This window comes from Cupressus sempervirens, chromosome 3, assembly GCF_028749045.1.
Source record: "Cupressus sempervirens isolate cs-2001-9-10 chromosome 3, ASM2874904v1, whole genome shotgun sequence".
Classification (NCBI taxonomy): Eukaryota; Viridiplantae; Streptophyta; class Pinopsida; order Cupressales; family Cupressaceae; genus Cupressus; species Cupressus sempervirens.
Genome location: NC_143120.1, coordinates 446082591 through 446105066, shown reverse-complemented (window position 1 = coordinate 446105066; position 22476 = coordinate 446082591).

Genomic DNA, 22476 nt, shown 5'->3' with positions numbered 1-22476 from the left:
CTAGAGAGCTAGTTCCATCTATCACGCTATGGCTATTTCAACAATGGGCCTTTGATATTTTGTGTTACATTCACCCGTCTTCTTCAAATGGACCAAAATTCATCATTATAGCTACATACTACTTCACTTATTGGGTAGAGGCAATCTCTTTCTCTATAGAAAATGCCAAAATTGTAGCTTTGTTCATTATGAATTACATCATATATAGGTATGGTGTACCTTCCTCCATCATTACTAACAATGGAGGATAGTTTAAAAACAAGGATCTTAAGAAGTTGTGCAAAATCTTTATAATTACGCAACACTGGTCTTCTATTTATTACCCCCAGGATAATGGTCAAGTAGAGGCATCCAACATGGTGATCCTTAAGATCTTGTATCAATAGTTAACAAATCTAGAAGGGACCGACACCTTCAAATTAATCTGACTTTATAGGCTTACAAAACAAGTATTAGAACTTAATAGGTAAAACAACCTTTTCTTTGGTATATGGAGCAGATGTTGTGCTTCCAATTGAGGTTGCGATTCCTACTTTGTGAATCTCCATGAAGGGCCTCATTACTAATGATGACTATAGAATATCTTAGCTTCAAGAGCTAGAATTGTTAGATGAACGTCAACAAGCAGTGTTTGATCATATTCAAGCTTATTAGCAGTGTATGTCTGGAAGCTACAATAAGAAAGTCAGGCCATGTGACTTCCAGCTAGGTGATCTTATTCTGAGAGAAAACCCTAAGAATTAGTAGCAACGAGTACAAAAAGCGAAGCTCGAACCCAACTAGCTTGGTCCATACATAGTTACTATAGTGTTTGGATCTAGTGCTTACCAATTTTCTATTGCTGAGTGAGAGGTGCTCAAGGAGCTAATCAACACTCTCCATCTAAAGCAGTTCTATAGCTAATTTGATTCCAAACATTCTCTATATATACTTAAAAATCTTGAAAAAAAAGTCTAAAAATTGAAAAATGTCCTAAAAAAATCATTATCTTAGGGAAAAGCTTGCAATAGGTGCCTTGGTAATAGCAAAAAATAGTTTAATTTTTTTTTTTTTTTTTAAAAGAGAAAAAGAGAAAAATACAAAGAAATTGAAAAATCGAAAAATACAAAAATACAAAATGATTGAAAAATCAAAAAAAAAAAAAAGAGAAAAATACAAAAAAAAATTGAAGAAAAAAAAAGTGTCATTGATGAAAACCTGGCAAACAAGCATCATGGTAGGGAAAAAAAAGAGAAACCCTTGCCAAGAAGGTGAAAACCTAGTAAACACGCACCTGTTGTTTCAAATGCTATATCTTGCAGCACATCTTTTGGCATAGTTTCTTTCTTGCTTTAGTTTTTTGCTTTAACTCATGCATCTATGAATTGAATCTTGTCATAACTTGGGGGTAACACCCTATAGTGTCATAGTAATCTTTCATGATAGTCACCAGTTATTCTAATTGCATCTACCTACTATAGCTAGTGTCACTTTTGAGATTCTTCTTATGGAAGATCTCTTTCACGATAGTCATTAGTTGTTCTAACTGCATCTGCCTATTATCATTCATGTCACTTTTGAGATTCCTCTCATAGAATTTCTCTTTCATGATAGTCACCAATTGTTCTAACTATATTTACCTACTATCTCTCATGTCACTTTTGAGATTCCTCTCACAGAAATCTCTCTCACATTAGTCACAAGTTATCCTAACTATGACTATCTATTGTCCCTCAGTTTCTTATTATGGTCTTCTTATTGAAGATTCCTCTTTGACTTTAGTCACTAGTTGTTCTAACTATGTATGTGTTATGTTGTCTTCCTACTGAAGATACTTCTTTCATACATGTTTTGAACATTGACACTTGACATCAATCCTATAACATAAAAAATGAACTCAAAATGATGAACTTGTTTGGGATATGATGATCTTTTCTTTGTTTTTCTTGCTTTCACTTTATCATGTCTCTTTGAGCAACTCGGTAATGTTACTTTTGAGGAAAGAAGCAAGGACTGCGGGTATGATCTTTTCTTTTCTTTCTTTTTGTTGGTTTAGTTCCAATGATCTAAAGCATCTATATAAAAGGGGTGTCCACTATAAGAGCCTCTATCTCATATTGGATGGTTGTGTGTACCTCAACTCATTTTATATGGACTCTCTATTGATGTTGGTTCTTTTTCTTGCTTGTTTGAGTGAATTCTCTATCCTATAGTAAATACTATACTCATCCTACTAAGTGAATGTATGGGTCACTACGAGTATACCTAACACACTTTTGTCTTAGGTTACGAATGCAAGTGTTGTTGCAAATAGAATACTTACTGATTACTTAGCATAAGAAGGATCTCTCATGTGTTTGGTATGTTTACATGCAAGAAACATTCTTGTCATCCTAGCATTTATGCTTTGATGCTTATGTCTACTTGCTACATTAAAAGGGACAAATGTTTTAGTCATTCTAGCTTCTTGTGCTTCAAATACTTACATTTAATCCTAACAAGACTAGAACATATGTCATATTCATGTTCCCATGATTGCAATGTGTTGTGGTGTCCACAAAAAATGCCACATTCCTCACTAGGAATGGGACCCCTACTTTTTTTGACTCCCAGACTCATAGTTCAGGAGTTGGGAGAAGAAGAGTTTTACTAGACCTTAGGATTTTAGAGTCAATATTTGAAAAAATCACAAAAAAATCAAAAAATTGAAAAACACAAAATTAAAAAATTTGAAAAAAAAAAAAAAGTTGAAAAAAAAAGTGCCGCATGCCTGTGTGCTCACACTGCTCACTGTGTGCCTGTGTGCTTGCACGACGCTCATGCCCATGCGCCTGCACACTGTTCGATGCTCATACCCACATTGCATGATGCTCACACCCATGCCATGATGCTCACGCCCATGCCTCATGATGCTCATGCTGCACAGTTCATGCATGCATGTGCATGATTAAGGTGCCTCGTGTGCATTTGCACCGTCAAGTTTTTCCTGAGTAGCCATAAAAGGGGTTTAAAATATATCGTAACACTCATGCTCGTGCCATACGATGTGCAACACATTGCCACAGTTCATGCATGAACACGCACACATGATTAAGGTGCCTCATGTGCATTCGTGCCATCGAGTTTTGCTTGAGTAGCCATAAAAGGGGTTTAAAATATATCATTTAAGTATAAGTATATTTAATTTCTTATACTTAAGATATATTTTAATATATGCAATGAATCTTTTGAGATAGGTTTCAGACCTCCTTGAGATAAGGTAAAGATTTTAGGAAATTTCAGGGCTTCAAAAATCCAGACTTAGCAAAATTTCAGGGCTTCAGGAATCTAGACTTAGCCAAATTTTAGGGCTTCAGGATTTCAGACTTAGCCAGATTTCAAAATTCAACTCCAATTTTGTTTGAGTAGCTAGTATGTCTTTACTATGCATTGTTAACTCTACGGACTACTGTTTGCTTCTTTTGTAGGTAAAAATGGCATCCTCAACTTGTCGAGGTCACAACTTTTGACTCAGGCCTCAGAATTCATAACTGCTTACACCTTTGGAAAGAAGAACTAAAGATCTAATTTTAGTCCCTAAAATAGTGAGCCTTTGACTACCTAATTTTAGGGACTGACAAAGGTTTCGACTTGAAATTTTGAGAAAAAGACCTCTAAAAAGGTCATTTAAAAATGCCTAGAAAAATTTGCGAAAAATATGAAAATGTGACAAACATTTGATCATCTTGGATAATCTAGATCACTTGGTTTCTCACCAAGAAGGATTGTACAGGTGGAGAGAAGACAAAGGTCAAAGATACAGAGGTTTGACACATAAAGAAAATCAGGTTTCTCATCTTATGCAGCTATTAAGGACAAGATTCAATGCAGGTGCCTTGATATTTTTGATTGAAGAAGCAGAGGGAGTGCAAGTTTATGAAATTAATTGGCTATAAAGAGGGTGTAAATCATCAAAAAGGGGCATGGAGCGTATACAAAAGGTGATCTAAAACCTCATTTAATAAAAACCCAAAAATCATTTTCAAAATTGAGAACTTTGATTTTTGGCAAATTAAGCTCTACAGCTCCGCAAGTCCGCAGCTCCGTAGGTATGCAGGTCCACAGCTCTGCAGGTATGTAGCTCCGCATTTTTTAGCTCTACAATTCAGAGGTGCACTGACAGTTGACTGCCAGTTCCAAAAATATCACTTTCCATGCATTGAGAGCGCATTTTGACAATAAGTTAACTCCAACACACATCAAGTGGAGGGCCAGCTTATATTTTGGTGTCTCCATGCACTTCTACTTTGACTGATGGCTTCCTCTTACTCTCTCTCTCATGTTTTCTCTATTTTCGACATGTAAAGGGCTCATGCATCCAATTAATGAATAAAATATGGACAGAGTCTCTCTAAGCACCAGTTAGATTGTTAGTTTGTATATATTTAGTTTGTTTAAATATTTTAAAAGCATTTTATTGCATCAAGATATCTGTCACTCTCAACACAAATTGAGGAGATGATTTCTTATAAATACCCCATTGTAAAATGTAACAAGGGCCATCGTTATTATGCAATAAAGTTATGCTTTTGTTGCTAGCATTTGGAGTGTAGTTATTCTTGCCTGAATGTGTTATTGTTTTGTGAATTTTATTCATGAGATTGTGATTGAGCCAAAGGTTTATTGCATTGTTTTTGGTTGTGTGATCTTTTAGTTCTGGTGTTTTCCATAGATATATGAATTTTGTTGACGTAACGAGCTTGAGAAGAGATCACCCGATTATGTCTACATAGCTTTTCGTCTCGCATGAGTGCACTGTCTATGGCCTTGCAATTTGATGAAGAGTGAAACATCATTTGATTTATTAAAGATTCTCACCGACGATTCCATCAGTGGATTCTAGGAAGCACTGCTCTTGTTTTCATTAGTTTCCTACCAATTTCTTGGAAGGTTTAACTTGCAGCATGTTGTGTTCTATTGCTTATGTTCATTTAGGAATTTCAATTTCAAGTTATTTGATTTCATGTTATTTGCTTTCAGTTTCGCTATTTTCTTTGCTAACCCCCTATTAGAACAGGACCTCATAGTAGTTGCATTGTTAAAATTGCATTCATTGAAAAAATGGAAAATACAAAAAATATTGTTCTTTTGGTGTGATATTTTGAGATAGCAAACAAATTTTACTTCGATTCCAAGACAAAAGAGTTTTTTTAGAACTAGCAAAGGCCTCCTCATGAACATTCACATTTATCTTCTGCTGAGCAGATTTTGGTACGTTGTAAGACAAACATTGAACCTTGGAGAGGATCCTTAAAAATATTTTCTTTTCAAGAGAGGAATTACACTATGGATTCCTACCATTGACCTCATGCAAAATGAATGCTCAACACAATGTCAATGGGAATTGTACAAAATTTGGATTTCACTACACGCTTAGTAATGATAATTTTTGAAGCTTGGTAATTGGACTTAGGGTTGCATCTAGCATAGGGTTGCATTGCATAAGCACATGGTTTGATCACTAGTTTACTTACTTCCTTTGTGATGAGAGATTATTAGTTTCTTCAAAGTATCACATTTCTCCATGACTACACAAGCATTCAGTTCTTTGGTTTGTCCTTTCAATCTTCATGGGATACCTGTCACTATCAACAAAATGGAACACTATATGAGATGTTAGTTCATTCACATTTTGCATTCCATACATAATATCATGGTTCATCTCATCTACACTACATCCATACATCATATCAAATTTGCATTCATAATCATAGAACTAACATCTCATGTACAATAAGTTATAAAGAAAGGAAGATGACACATGTAAAGATACTTGAATCAAAATCTCATATATATATGGAGTCAAGTGTACATCGGTGCAAAACTAAATGCCACTTGAGTGCTATTGATCTCAAAAATAGTACAAAATAGGATTGGCACACCAATTGATACATAGCCAAAGAAAAATCAGAACAAAATGAGCTAACTCTGTCCCTCCCCATCCTCTCCAACTGGCAGAGGAGGAGGAGGAGGCATATCTGGTCTCATTGGAGGCTGTGCACCTCCTAACTCTCTAGAATAGTGTGAAAATTAGGGCACCCACTCTACCTCCTTTGGTACTACTATCACATCTTGTTGCTACTTTGATCTGTGAGCCTCTCGCTCTAGCTTCTCTCACAAGTCACAAATCTCTCAATCTCACTCTATTATCCTAGTGTATCTCACAACAAGCTATATATGCAACTCCCCCAACTACCCTTATGCAGTCCTCACACGATCCCTTGATCTCCTAAGGGCATCCTAAGTCTATGTCAGGATATCTCTTCCCTATGGCCTAGCAGGTTGATCCTACATCTCCTCATCACCTAGCCCTGGCTTTGCCTACTCAGCTGGCTACTTTGCCTCTATATGTGGTCTTTGGGTGTCTCCTCCAATTTCTCTTAGAGCCCATCTCACCTTGAGAATGCCTCTAACCTCTCCCACTACCACAAGCATCTAGATTTGATCCCATCTACCAAGGAGGAATCATAATGTATCGAGTCCTTTATCTATCTCTACCTTGTTATTGTTGTTATACTGGTGGTTGTGGTACTAGCACTAGCTATATGGGGATGGCCACCCCCACTGGGTTAGTGAATCTTAGAAAGGGATGACTTGCAACATGTGCCTAATATGTCAAAGTCATCTCCACATTGGCTATGGCCAGCAAGTAATCCCATTCGGCTATACTAGGGTATGCACATTGACCATCGAATAGCCTAGGTCTAACCTCATTAACCACCCACAATCCACATCTATAGTGAGTTGTGCATAAGAGCAGTACACCTGTGATATGTCTTGTGGCTGACCATACTACTACCAAACTCATGTCAGCAAGAATCTCTTGATCACTTGCATGGAGTGACCTATCAGTGGTAGAGATGTAAACATATATCCTAGCTTCACCTGTACATCGTCCCATGCCTCCATCTCCCTCCATAGTCTCCACAACACTACTACTAGGTCATCCAATCAACCTCTCCAATGCTCAGTCTTCCCCAAAGTTGCCTAGGTCAACTGGCATTGATATCTACATATTTACAGCTCCATAGACAGTTTGTCATCTACAAAAATGAGTCTCATAATGAGAAAATGCTCACATGCCCACACCTAAAGTATATAAAACTAGTAGCCATGGTCCTCCTCTTGTGATATATGATCTCATACATCTCATGGAATATATCACTCAGATGCCCCTAACATCAATTGTAGCCTTCATCCCCATCCACACTCTAAACCATCCTGACCTTTGTTATGCATTAGAAAGAAACTAATGAATATGCTAAGTACTACTGCCAATCTGTGGGTTGGACCATAGATATGCACTAGCTCATCATAGGTGATGGCTATGCCAATGATGAAGTCCTCAAATATGGCCCTTAGTGCCTCTATACCTATCCATGGTACTATGTCATATACAATCAGTGGCCCATGGAATGGTATAAGTAGTATCCTATAGATATCCTTCAGAGTGATAGTCATATGTCCTTATGGTAGATGGAAGGTATTCATCTCTGAATAGAAAAACTCAACTAGTGCAGTCAATAGGTTGTTATTGACTAGTAATGTGGGAATCTAGCAAAGATATGATAATCCTATAGCATCAATGTATCCATGTCTACATCATCTAACTATCATGACAAAGCTTCTTAAGGTAGATAATGTGATCATAATCTGACATCAAGAAAGATAACCTGCACACACGAAAACACCAAGCAAACAATTAGTCTCCAAAAGATGAAAAAATAAATAAAAATGAAAAATATTTATGAGAATATCAAATTTAAAACATTAAAATTTTCATTTTACACCAATTTTTTGTGGGACAATTCATGTTCTCATGCAAGCTTACACATCTTCATGTGGGGAGACACTTTCTTGCATGAGAAATGAAAAAACATTTAGTGGAAAACTAGCCATGTTTAGGGCTTTTCACACAAAAAATTGGTATATTTCATGTGAGGAATCCCACAAAACTATATGAATAAGTACTAGTCTAGTATTTCTTCGTGCAAAATGACAAAAGGAAGGATGGGGGAAAACTAGGGTGAATGGCACATCCAGCTCTCCAAACCACCCTGCAAGAGTTAATAAATGAAAGTAAACATATAGAACATCAACCAAAGGAGGAAGAAGAGTGAAACACTTTTATTGATTCATCAAAATCTCTTCATACATGCCCAACTGTAAGGCCTTCTAGGTTATGGACAAATATTAATACATTCACATTCAAAGATCTAAAGACAAATTCACACTTTCCAGTTTTTCTTTGCAATCCTCTCCAAAATTGCCTAAAAAATCTTCACTGACCTAGCTTCTAGCCTAAAAACTCTATTTATACTAGCCAAAATGTCTTAAAAATCATTCTAGAACATGGAGAAGTGACAAGTTGACTCTTAGCCAATGTTAAATGCAAATAAACCTAATATTGCATACAGAAGTTGGCCTACATCAACAATTAACTATCTTAAAATTGATGTCTAAAAAAAATTGTGATATCTCCTAGATCCAATTGATTTGGAACTCATGCTTCAAACTATGGGTATATATCTAGGTCCTCTACAAACCTTTAAGTGCACAAGGTCTGATTCATTAAGGAAAAGTGTGTATCCATTCTGAAAGTTGAGCACAGAAAACTATTGCATAGAATTTCTAGAAATTGATGTTTTGGGAGGACTACCATAACTTCCAACCTTTAAGGAGTTAAAACTTTAAATCTGAAAAATAGATAGTACTCTAGGCCCCTTCAATCCTTGAAGTGTGCATCCCTTCATTAATTATGAAAAATTAGTTACATGATCTACAATAGGCACCCCAAAACAAGAAAATGTAGTTTCAGTAGAACCCAGTTTCAGTATAAGGTAAAACCTAAAAACATAAAGGATAGTAGTACAACCCAAGATATTCCTACATCAGATAACTAGGGTTGGAAGAAATGATTCTCCTAAATTATTGAGATGTCACAACCTGAGCTAAATCCAACTCAAATTAAGAAATCCTTGAAGCATCTTCCATAGGTCTTTTCTTCCACTTCACCAGATATTCATAATGCTCTTGCCAATTCTCTGATCCAATATCTATTCAACTTCTTCAATTTTCTTGGTAGGATAGTCCTCTGATACCATAACTTCATCATTTGACTCATGATACTTGTACAAATTAGTAACATTGAATATAGGAGATATATCCATTGCATCAAGTAACTACACTTTATAAGCATTTCCATTATCAAATTTCTTCAAGATCTTACAAGGTCCAAACTTCTTCATCTTTAGTTTACTATATGTTCCAATAGGAAATCTTCCTTTCTTCAAATGAACCATCACCTCATCACCAAATTTAAAATCATTATGTCTCCTAGACTAATCAGTAGTCTCCTTATACTTTTGATTACTTTGTTCTATCCTCAACTTCACTTCCTTATGCAAAGGCTCCATATAATCCAAAAATTCTTCTCTTGCATCACTTCTCTTTTCTTCACTAGCAATATCCCTCAAATATGATACTTCTGTAGGCTTCATTCTAGTAACAATGTCAAAAGGTGTTTTCCCTGTACACCTATTCAGAGAATTATTGTATGCAAATTCAGCTTGTGCCAATACTATCTCCCATTTACTTGGCTTAGTCTGAACTAAACATCTCACCAAATTACCCAAGTTTCTATTCACAACCTCTGTCTTTCCATCTGTCTATGAATGGAATGTAGAACAAAACTTCAACTCAATACCCATCTTTTTCCACAAAGTCTTTCAAAAATAACCAACAAACTTACTGTCTCTGTTAGAAATAATACTTTTGGGTAATCCATGCAATCTCACAATCTCTTTAAAGAAAAGTTCAGCAACATTCTTAGCATCTGATGTCTTCTTACATGGTATCAAATAAGCCATCTTAGAAAATTTTCCCCCCACAACAAATATAGAATCATTCCCCTTCATTGTCTTAGGCAATCCAAGAACAAAATCCATATTGATATCACTCCAAGGTTTCTTAGGAATTGTAATAGGTGTATACAATCAGTATTTTGACTCACTCCTTTTGCAACTTGACAAACTTCATAACTCTCTACAAATTTCTAAACATCCTTATACATTTGCAGCTAATAATACTTCTCTTTTAGAAAATTCAATGTCTTATCAGTTCCAAAATGTCCAGCCAATCCACCTTTATGCTTTTCCTTAATCAAATTCAACCTCATAGAACTTCTAGGAATACACAACTAAATACGTTTGAACAACATACCTTCTTGAATGAAGTACTCATCATACTTACATGATTGGTCAAATTTGGTTCTCTACACTCTCTCCACACCTCAGAAAAATCAAGATCAACATCATACAACTCTTTCATTTCATCAAAACCAAGAACTTCAACCTTCATTTTAGTCAACAAAGAACATCTTCTACTTAATGCATCAGCAAGTCTATTAGTAATACCAGTCTTGTGTTTAATGAAAAATGTAAAATTTTGCAAATACTCAACCCACTTCATATGTCTTTGATTCAATTTATGTTGACTTCCCAAGTTTTGTAAAGCTTTATGATTAGCATATATCACAAACTCCTTAGGAATCAAATAATGTCTCCACTTCTTCAATGCTTGAACAATAGCATAAAACTCTTGATCATACACTGAATACTTCCTTTTAGCATCATTCAACTTTTCACTAAAGAAAGCAACAAGCTTACCTTCTTGGCTTAATACAACTCCTATTGCATTACCACTTACATCACATTCAACTTGAAATATTTTATTGAAATTAGGTATGTTAGGATTAAACCATAGACAAAAAATAACAATTACATGCAAATATAACCAATAACAAAAAATAATAGACCACATAGAAAAGAACATAAGGCACCAAGATTTAATGTGGTTCACCCAATCCGTAGGTTATGTCCATCAAATAGCAAGTTTGATATTATTACAATCTAGTGATTACAACATCATTACAATTTATAATCCCTTATAACTCAATACCACCACAAGAACCAATTTTGCATCACAACTATGATACAACCCTAACCCTAAGCCCTTTTATAAAAGTATTAAACTACTTTAGGGTTACTACATGTCATCCATAAATTAGCCATTACTTTAGTGGAGAATCTATGAATGGTGAATCTACAAATAGTACAAAAAAAAAATTCCAGCCCCAAAGAATTTATGAAATATGTACAATACTTTCTTGATTAGTCACCAAAAACTAACAAGGTAAAGCCAATACAGGTGATTCAACAACCTTTTATTTCAAAGTCTCAAAATTCTTATTAGCTCCATGTGTCAACTTGAATTCCTTTTTATCTTCCCTCATTGTCTCAGTCATAACATTACAAATAGCATTGAAATTATTTATAAATTTTCTATAAAAACTAGCCAAACCATGAAATGATCTTACCTCACCCACATTCTCAGGTGTAGGCCATTCCAAAATTTCTTTAACCTTCTCAAGATCCATCCTCAAACCATCAGGTAAAATCAAAAATCCAAAATACACAATCTCCTCTTGCATAAAAGAACACTTTTTAAAATTAATCAAAAACTTTTCCTCTTTCAACCTCTATAATACTTGTCTAATATGATCAAGATGTTCTTCCTTAGTCTTACTAAATATCAGAATATCATCCAAATAAACAATCACAAACTTACCCAAGAATATTTTTAGAACTTCATTCATCAAACTCATGAAAGTACTAGGTGCATTAGTCAAACCAAAAGGCATAACCAACTATTCAAACAAACCATATTTTGTCTTGAAAGTAGTCTTCCATTCATCACCTTCTCTAATTCTAATCTAATGATAGCCACTCTTGAAATTAGTCTTGGTAAAATACTTTGCTTCACTTGAACAATCTATTAAATCATCCATCCTAGGCATAAGAAACCTATATTTCACTATTATCTTGTTAGTAGCTCTAGAATTAGTACATATTCTCCATTCTCCATAGTTTTTAGGTGCTAATACAATAGGTACAACACATTGACTCAAACTTTCTCTGATCAAACCTTTCTGCAATAACTCATGCACTTGCTTGTTAAGTTTTTCATTCTCTATAGGTGTCAATCTATATGGTGCTTTGTTTGTAAAACTAGCTCTAGGAATTAGATCCATACAATGACTTACACTTCTTACTAGAGGTAAACCATCAAGAATATCATCAGCAATAATATCTTTATACTTATTCATCAATTCAACAATTTTTGATGTCACTTTGTCATTACCAACTTCTGCTTCTTGGTCATTACTACCAACACTTGATCCTCTAGGAACTATAGCAAAACAAACTTGATTCTTCTTTACTTCCTTTTCAAATTTCTTTCCATTAACCATGCAAAATTTTATTACAGTACAATTGACCTCCTCTAGACTTTCAATCAAAGGCAACAATGTTTGTTTCTTCTCATTTACCCAAAGAGTATATTGATTCAATCTTCCATCATACACAACATATCTATCATATTGCCAAGCTCTACCCAAAAAAATATGATAACAATCCATAGGCATGATAGCACACAACACTTCATCAAAGTAATGTCCAATCTTGAACTTCACAACACATTGTTCACTTACTGATATCTTATGCTCTTCTTTGATCCACGAAACATGATAAAGTTTGGGATGTTTTAGCCTCTACAACTGCAACTTTATAACCAACTCTTTTGATGCCAAATTTGTAGAACTTCCACTATCAATGATCACCTTACAACATTTTCCATTCATCTTACATCTGGTCTTGAAAAGACTTCTTCTAAGGATAGGTTCCTCATTGCTTCTCTAATTACATAAGGTTCTTCTCACCATCAAATTTTCTCTAGCCTTAGGTCCACTTGGTGAAATCTCAACGTCTCCTTGAATCACAACATTTCTATTATTTTTTCCACTTTTAGAAGATCTACATTCAAAAGATTTATGTCCTTTACCACATTTGAAATAATTACCATGGAAACTACCTCTAGAATAAGAATTACCTCTTCCTCGGTAAGATCTAGTACCTCCTTGGTATGAGCTACTAGCTTTCTAGTTAGTCTTTTCTTTTTCATCATTTTTCCATTCAGATTTTCTTTTATCTTGCACAAAACTTTCAAATATGCCACCTTCACCATAAGATCTACCTCTACCTCTTTGTCTTTGTTCATGCTTCTTTGCTAAGATCTCCTCAGCTTTCAAGGCATATTGGTGTGCTACTTTCTCAATCCATTTATGTACCTTGCAATTTTCTCAACATCATCATCCACATGTCCATAATTGATGTCTAATCTATAGAATACTTTGGTATACTCTTTCATAGTCATGTCCTTTTGTTTCAAATTTTGCATCTTTCTCAACAAGCTAACTTGGTAATTAGCAAGAAAGTTCTGATCTTCTCCTTTCCTCTTTTTTTTTTATCAGTTTACAAATGCTCCCAACACAATGGAACATGACCTTTCAGCTTAGTAACTACAATCTTCACCTTTCTATTATTAGGAGTTTTTTCATACTCAAAGAACTTCTCCATATCTGAGATCCAATCTAACATAGCATTGGTATCCAATTTTCCATCATAAGGAACAACTTCTATAATATGGTTCAATTTTTTCCTAGACAACAATCACAACAATCTTTCCTCATCTTGAACTTCTTCAAGTTCTAGATTATGATTTGGTGTTGCTACTCCATCATCACTTACATCATCAAGATGTGCTCCTCTCCTTTGGGTTGTCTCCACAACATCTAATATGGTTGTAATTTGTCTTAATTGATCCAATATGGCATTATCAACATCTCCTCTACCATGAACTATCTTTACAAATTAGGTTCCTGCAAGATCATAACCCTCTGTAAGTTATAAGTCAAATTTGTAGATATACCACCCTACAACCAAATCCAAAATAGGGTTCTACATGATCCAATCTTCACAAAGATGAACCTCAAGCTCTAATACCACCTTACATAGGGAAGGATGGGGGAAAACTAGGGCCAATGGCACACCCAGCTCTCTAAACCAACCTATAAGAGTTAACACAATGGAAGCAAATACAAAGAATAGCAACCAAAGGAGGAAGAAGAGTGAAACACTTTTATTCATTCATCAAAATATTTTCATACATGACCAGTTGTTAGATTGTGGTGACTGATTAGGAAAGTACTGTACATACTGTAGACACTTAAAATCATCCCAAAAGACTATATTAATTTATTTAATATTTCCCTTGACAGTATAATTAATTATTTATTAATTAATTAAATTTTTCATATTCTTCTACCTATTTAATTAAATTTAGTTAATTAAATAAGTTCATTCTCCTAAGTATTTAAATTTAATTTAAATACTCCTAGCCCTAATGTGTTAAATTAGTTTAACACATGATCCTCCATCATCCCCTTTTTAAATTTTTTTTTTTTAAAATTTAATTCTCACATCCTATTAATTCCTCTAAACCTATGATTAAGTTAAATTTAATTTAATTTAATCTTAAGCCTAACCTAGAGCCTAGCCTACAACCATCATTTTCATCCTCTTAAGCCTACTTCTCTAATCCCACTTAATCATTCTTAATCTCCTTCTAATCCCCCTCATTAGCCTAAAGTGTGCTCACACATGTGTGAGATGGCATGCCTACACACTCCCCTTTGCACTCTTGTCTCCCACTCTTCTTCTCAAGTTTGCTCACATATGTGTGAGAAAAATTTGAATTCTTGACCATTTGCATGGCTTGCATGTCACCTTGTGTGGCATCTACATGGATTCCACCTCACCAAGCCCTCCCTCAAGCCTATAAATAGAGGCCTTGTCACAAGTATTTGCATCTCTCATTGTTGCATTGTTATCATGTTGGTTTGAGATTTGAGTTTTTAGTTGAGCTTGCATGCTAGTTTAAGCTTGCATAGTATCTTTCATGGTAGTTTTCATGGTGATTTTTAGATGCATACTAACCATTTAGTAGTTGGTTTAACTTTTCATTTACATCATTAGCCGAGTTTAGTTATGCATTCACATTCCCTTCACATTTACTTGTTAGTATAGATTGCATACTTAGTTTTCTTGGTTGCATTTCATTTTCATCATTGAATGCCTTCAAGTATGGCTTTCACCATATCCATTTCTTGAGGCTTTCTTCATCTCATGTAGCTTAGGTGCATATTTCATCATTATTTACATCTTTGCACATCCACTCAAGAGATTCACTACATTGTTGTGTTTGGGAGAGCACACCAAACATACTCCCCATCTTAACACACCAACAAGGCCTCTCATGAGTGCCCTTGCTAAGTTATAGAGGTGGCTTGAGGGCTTGATTTGTTGGCTACTTTGAGTTACAAAAACTCAAGCAAGCATTAGTTAAGGTTTCTTGCATTTTGATGAGCACTTGTTACATGTTTTAATTTGAGCTAATGTTTGTTTGTTTATTCATGCTCCTAATAGGTCATTTCTTCTAGCACACATTTTGGCATGCCTAGTGGGACCCACATCCCTATTTTTTTTCAAAAATCTATTAAAAAATTGTAATTTCTTGTCAAAATCTATGCATTGTCATCTACGCTAGACATAGTGTCATTTGTGATCCATCGTCTCTGCAGATTGGCATCTACATAGACTAGTGTCTCCGCTCAACTTGCAAAAATTATCATTTAAAAAAAAGTTTTTTGTTCTTTCATTTGTGTTTTCCATATTGTCGTCTATGTATAACAATATGTCATCTTTGTTGTTCAAGCTGTTGTCTTTGTTGTACACTATCGTATGTGTTTTCCCAGTGACTCATTGTTTTGGCATTTGCAATTTTCTGGTGAGTTTTAGTTTTGTCATCTATGATTTTCTAGTCAATTTTAGTTTTGTCATCTACAAGTTTTGTTGTCTGTGTTATTTTGTCATCTCTGCTTGCATTCTATCATCTGTAATTTTTTATTTTTAAAAAAGAGTATAAATCAAATTTTGACTTTTGGTGGTTCTGTAGGATTGAGGCCATTCTAAGCTTATTCACATATAGAAAAATAATTTAAAAAAGTTAAAATAAATTTTCCCATAGTAAAGCCTTGATTTTGGAGTTTTTCTTATGAGGCTAATCAAGTTTGTTTTTTTCTTGCAGATTGGAACACTTTAGAAACACCTAACCATATTATCTTGTAGGTTTTTCTTAATATTTTATTTCTCTTGAGAATGAACTTGGATGCTTAAACACTTGTCTTTAAATGAATGTTGCACTTAATGGGATAAATCAAACACTATCTTGAATGCCTTAAGGAAATTAACAAACATTTTTTGGAATGCATGCTTAAAATTCAAATACACTCTTGGATGCATAAAGGTCAAAGAACAATGCTATGATACACATTTCAATTTGGGTTTAAAATGAATATCATCAAATCTTGAATGCTTAAGGATCAAAGAACATGGCAATGAACATTTGGATTTGGTACTTAAAATGAATTCACACACTGTTGAATTCCTTAAAGTAATTGACATGAATACTTAGGCTAGAAAATATTTGGAATTGGTGCTTACAATGAATTCACATACTCTTGAATGCCTTAAAAGAAATTGATTTCATTTTCAAAATTTTGCTTATGCACGCACTCAGTTTATTTTCTTGTTGGCAAATCCACACTTTTCATTTATGTTGACAATTTCAAGTTAGAAAGAACATTGTATGCTTTAAACACATGTGTCTTCAAGTAGATTACAAAACCTAAAGCTTCACTAGGAAAGAACAAGTGTCTTCTAAACCCCAAGGCCACTTATGTATTATCTCCCCTTGTACCTTAGGGTGATCTTGGGTGCACAAGAAATAAGTGGTCTTATTTTTCTTTTTTTAGGAGGCATGCTTGGGGATTTCATCACCCCTTGGGACGAGCTCAACTCCAGTGTTCTAGCAGAGTATAAAAATCAGGAGGTGAATCAAAAGACACCTCTCTTGGAAGCAAAAGTCTTATCACTCTTGGCTAAGCCTCAAAGAGCTTTATACCTTTGAGAAGTGAAGGAGGAGATTTGCGTTACCGTCTCCCCCTGGCTGTGTGGCATTATTTTCTTTGATCTATAGATTTGAGCCTCACGTACTTTGTGTATATCAAAGACGCCCTCTAGTTGATCCTTCTACATCCTAGTCAAAGCCTTATAGGATTGTCAGTGTGTTCTACGTGCTTGAATGTTCAAAAACCTCCCCATTCGAAGGGGATAAATACCATCTAAACCTACTTTGTATATATTTCCTTGTTTGATTTTGCATTCCAAATTTGAGAAATCCAAAAACATCATAAAACTTAAAACTCCAAAAACATTGTAAAAGTTTAAAATTCCAAAAAATTTCAAAAACAACAAAAAAAAGTCTTAGTTTAAGTCCTCTTAGTCAAGTTGTCCACATCAATTCCACATCACTTCCTCTTTCCGTCATAGTCATCACCCTCATACATCTCTTGTCTTAATCATGTTCTTAATCATTCAAATCTTTCCTCAAAATCTTAATAATCTCTATTCATCCAAATCATTTCCTCATTTTCTTAATCATTCAACCAAATCCATAATCTTCATCCTAATCATGGTTCTTTATCCACATCAAGATCCAATTCCCTCATTCAATGATTCATCTTCATGATTCTTAATCCAATCCCTTGTCAAATTCATTCTTTTCTAATCAATTCCTAATTCAATCCAGTTACATCTTCATCCAAAATCAATCAATCATTCTTCAGCTATTCAAATATTCTTCTAATTTAATCTTCATAAAATCATTCTACTTTAGACATATGAGCATTGTCATCACCCTTGGACTTTCATTCAAATCTAACATTCACTTGTTTGCAATATCATAGGGTTTTTTATCAAATCAAACCTTCATCCAATCAATATCATATCAAATCAAATCAAATTCAATCCAATCAATATCAAATTCAATCAAATCCATATCAAGTTAAATCAAATTTAAATCAAATCAACACAAAGTCTGAAATCGCTCCTAGTCCCAAGTTCATATTCCATCCATCATCGAATCTTTTGTCACTCTTCCTCTAACATCTATAGATCTGAATTTTCTTAATCAAATGGTTGACAATCTTCAAAGACAATATGGAGTTCTACCTCCTGTTCAACTTGCATATCAAATCCATCCTCAACACTTCATGTCCAACTTTAATCCATCTCGCGTGCATTATTCTTCTACCTTTGACAAGGGAAATCCACCACATTATCCTTACACCATGAAAAATTCCATTCATAGCCCACACAATTCCTCAAACACAAATGACCTTGCCAAGGAAATGGAGGAACTAAAGTGCTATCTCTTAGCAAGTTAGCAGAAAGAGTCAACCTTCCATGCCATGTCTCTTCTTCCCCCATGTTTCAAAGACCATAGACCTCATGTCCCATCCAACCCAAACCCTCCATGCAATCCCCTACCCATAGTTTCACCTTCACACAATCTTAATCCTCCAGAAAAATCATCCCCACCTTGTAAGGGGCATTTCTCATCATTCTTGGCTAAGTGTAAAATACAAAATGAAGAGAGCCAATCACCCAAATTCATACCCCCAATTCCATCTCAAGACTTTCCTCCGAAGCATGTCATTATAGATTCCTCTCTAGATCTGAGCATTTCTTCATCCCATCATTCCCTTATCCCTCAAGATCCATTTATCCCTCCTAGTCCATCTCACACTAGTACATTTGAGACCATTTTTCAACCTTTATTGGTCAAAATTTTGACCCAATTTTTGACCAAACTTTGACCAAATTCGACCAACCCATTGGTCAAAATTTTTTCAGTCAAAATTTTGATCAACCTTCTGGTTGGTCAAAATTTTGACCAACATATTGGTCGAAAAACCTCCATAGCCATGGTGCAAGTTCTGTGAGGAATTGGTCGAAATTTTGACCAATGAAGGTAGAAAATTTTGACCAAAAAAGGTAAAAATTTCAACCAATGATGGGAAAAAACTTCGAGAAAAGGTAGAAATTTTGACCAATGAAGGTCAAAAATTTTAGGAAATTTTGACCAATGATGGAAAAAAACTTCGTCCAATAAAGGTAGAAATTTTGACCAATGAAGGTCAAAACTTTCGACCAATAAAGGTAGGAATTTCGATCAATGAAGGTCAAAAATTTTGACCAATGAAGGTAGAAATTTCTACCAACATGTAGGTGTAAATTTTTTTTCAAGAATTTTATAAAACAGTCACATGCCTTGCTTATGATATGACATTTTCCATGCATCCTGCACTCTCTCATCCAGCTAATGATGGATTACGGAGAGTGATCTGGAACCATGATGCTAAAAAACACACATAGTCAAATCCAAAACGAACTTGCATTACAAATGGATTGTGGAAATCTGATATTGTTAATTTTGCATGCATGTCTACCAGGACAAATATATGTTTAAGTTGTGATTATCTTGGTAGACATGCATGCAATTTTACCAATATCAGATTTCCACAATCCATTTGTAGTGCAAGTTCATTTTGGATTTGATTGTGTGTTTTTTAGCATCATGGTTTCAGATCACTCTACATAATCCATCATTAGCCAAATGAGAGAGAGTGCAGGATGCATGCAAAATGTCATATCATACGTAAGGCATGTGAACTGTTTTATAGAATGCCTGAAAAACACTGATAGTAACTAATATGAAAAATATATAATTAGTTATATGATTGAGACAAATTATGTACCAGCGAGTTGGTCAAAATTTTGACCAAAAAAATTTTGACCAATGGGTTGGTCAAATTTGGTCGAAAATTTGATCAATGAAGGTCGAACAATGAACCCAAATGCACTAGTGCAAGTATGCTCGCCAAGTTGACACTTTGAGTTCGGTCATCAAGTCACCCCACCAAAGTGCCTCATCAAGGTCAATCTTAGGTCCGCTCATCGAGCTTGCTCACCAAGTTAGCTCACCATGTGACATCTCTAAGTGGCCTCGCTAAGTTGGCTCGCCAACTTGCCCCACCAAGTTGCCACTTTAAGCCCACTCACCATGTTAGATCGCCAGGCCGACTCCCCAAGTCAGCTCGCCAAGTTGACAATTGAAGTATGCTCACCAAGTCGACTCTCTAAGTTCTCTCACCAAGTTTGCCCCTAGGCCAACTCTCCAGGTCAGCTCACCAAGTCACCCCCATCCAGTCACCTCAACGAGTTGACTCATTAAGTCAGCTCACAAAGTCGACTCACCCAGTGGTTTTACCACCTTGCTGCATAGAGTTGCTTCTCTAAGCTCACTCACCATGTAAACTCACTTGGTCGGCACACCAAGTTGACACTTTATGTTTTCTCATCAAGTCACCCAACCAAAGCGCCTCATCAAGGTCAGTCTTTAAGTACACTTAGTAGGTCAGCTCACCAAGTCGCTTCGCTAAGTCACCTCACCAAGTGGCCTCAATAAGTCAGCTCACCAACTTGCACCACCAAGTTGCCACTTTAAGTCAACTCGTCATATCAGCTTGCCAGGCCGACTCCCATAGTCAGCTCACCAAGCTGACAATTCAAGTACGCTCACCAAGTCAACTCTTTAAGTTCACTCACCAAGTTTCCCCCCTAGGTCAACTCTCTAGGTCAGCCCACCAAGTCACCCCCACCAAGTCACCTCAATGAGTTGACTCTTTAAGTCAGCTCACCAAGTCTACTGTTCAAGTACACATGCCAGGTCGGCTCGCCAAGCCCACCAAGTCATGTCACCAAGTTGATTGTTTGAGTACACTCACAAAGTTGACTCTTTAAGGTCAGCTCACCAAGCTAGCCCACCAAGTCACCAAGTCCCCAAGTCTGCTCGCCAAGCCGACAATTCAAGTGCTCTCACCAAGTCAACTCTTTAAGTTTCCTCACCAAGCCCATCCCCTAGGTCAACTCTCTAGGTCAGCTCGCCAAGTCACTCCCACCCAATCACCTCAATCAGTTGACTCTTTTAGTCAGCTCACCAAGGCATATCGACTGCATAGTATCAACTACAAATCTAAAAGGGAAAAGAAAAATATGATATCAATCTGTGTGTGTGCACGCGCACACGCAAGCATGCATGTGTGTGACATTTAAGTATGTTTAAGCACATCAATGGAGATTAATTTTTGTGTGCACATAATTTGTAGCATATCCTTAAACACTCCTTTCTATGAGCATTTCTATCTTGATATATGTTGGTATGATTTAAAAATTGAAATACTCTAAGCACTTTTCAATTCATGTTACCTTAAAAACTCATGAGCATCTTCTTTTTTTCCATATCCAAGGTGATTTCCAATGTTTTTAATTCTAGAAAGTATTCTAATTGGTGATAAGGCACCATCTCCTCCTCTCACCCTCGAGACAAGAAACTCAAGCTCACACATGAAGCACCAGTCTTTCTTCTGACCTGAGCAGACCCAACAAATAGTATAGGTTATTGTTTTTGCAAGCCACAACTAATATTGCAATGCCTGTGTCTAAGGATAAATCTACTGAGAAATGATAACATACATTTTTGAGAATGCAATCCATGGAGTAGATAGGCTACAAGAGGTTTTGTGTATATCAAGCACTGAAGCAGCACATTAGCAAAGCAACTACCAATAGACTAGTGGAAAGGCAAAGATCATGAATAACAATCTAGCCAGAAACTAATTCTTTACGTTTAAAAATTACAAGACCATCTTTTTACAGGCAAGAAAAAAGGAGCTTCAGAGAGAGAAAAAAAGGTATTAAATTGAAGCTAAAAATAAACAGATAGAATACAATGATACATGATTAATGAGAATATACATGATGAAGTATCACCCTAGATTGTATTGCCAATTCATCATTTGAATGAGAATATTCAAATTTTAGATCATAAACATGAGGGAAGTAAAAATTTGCTCATGGAAAAAAAGCTACTTTGGATCTAGTAATATCAAATTCAATTTCAAGAATATTTGTATAAATATTTGAAGTTTTGACCTCAATTGTGTAGCAGGACTAACCATTTCAATGGTCCTGATTAAGATGGGGAACATGCTTTATTTTGGGAAATCAAAAAACATAAGAATGTATAGGATTGAACATCAACCAACTTGTATTAGACAAATTATCATACAAATCATTAGCAATCTATGCATTTCCAATTAGCTAGAATTTAGACACAATCTGTCCCCAAATTATTGCATTGTAGTTGTGTTAAAATGCATTTAATTGGGGAAGTTGTCAATTACAAGTATTCAGATTGGTTCCTTTTAAGTAATGATGTGCATGGCACATGATTAGGATCAGTTGTTGTTAAATAATCAAATGCAGAAAGCACAGATGATATGAATTGTGCACTACAAAAGCAACATGAATTAAGAAGCCCAACTTCGAATGGATCCTCTTTTGCTTTAGTACTAAAACTTTTATAAAGTTTTGCCATCATAAAGGTGATTGATAAGGAATTTTTTCAGCCAGACAAAGTAAGCTTCTTATTTCCATGCCAAAAAACATCTAAGTATTTAGATAGCATCGAAGAGAATTACTTTGCTCATAACAGAAAACATTTTAGAGAACACAAAAGGAGACCAAACATAAATAT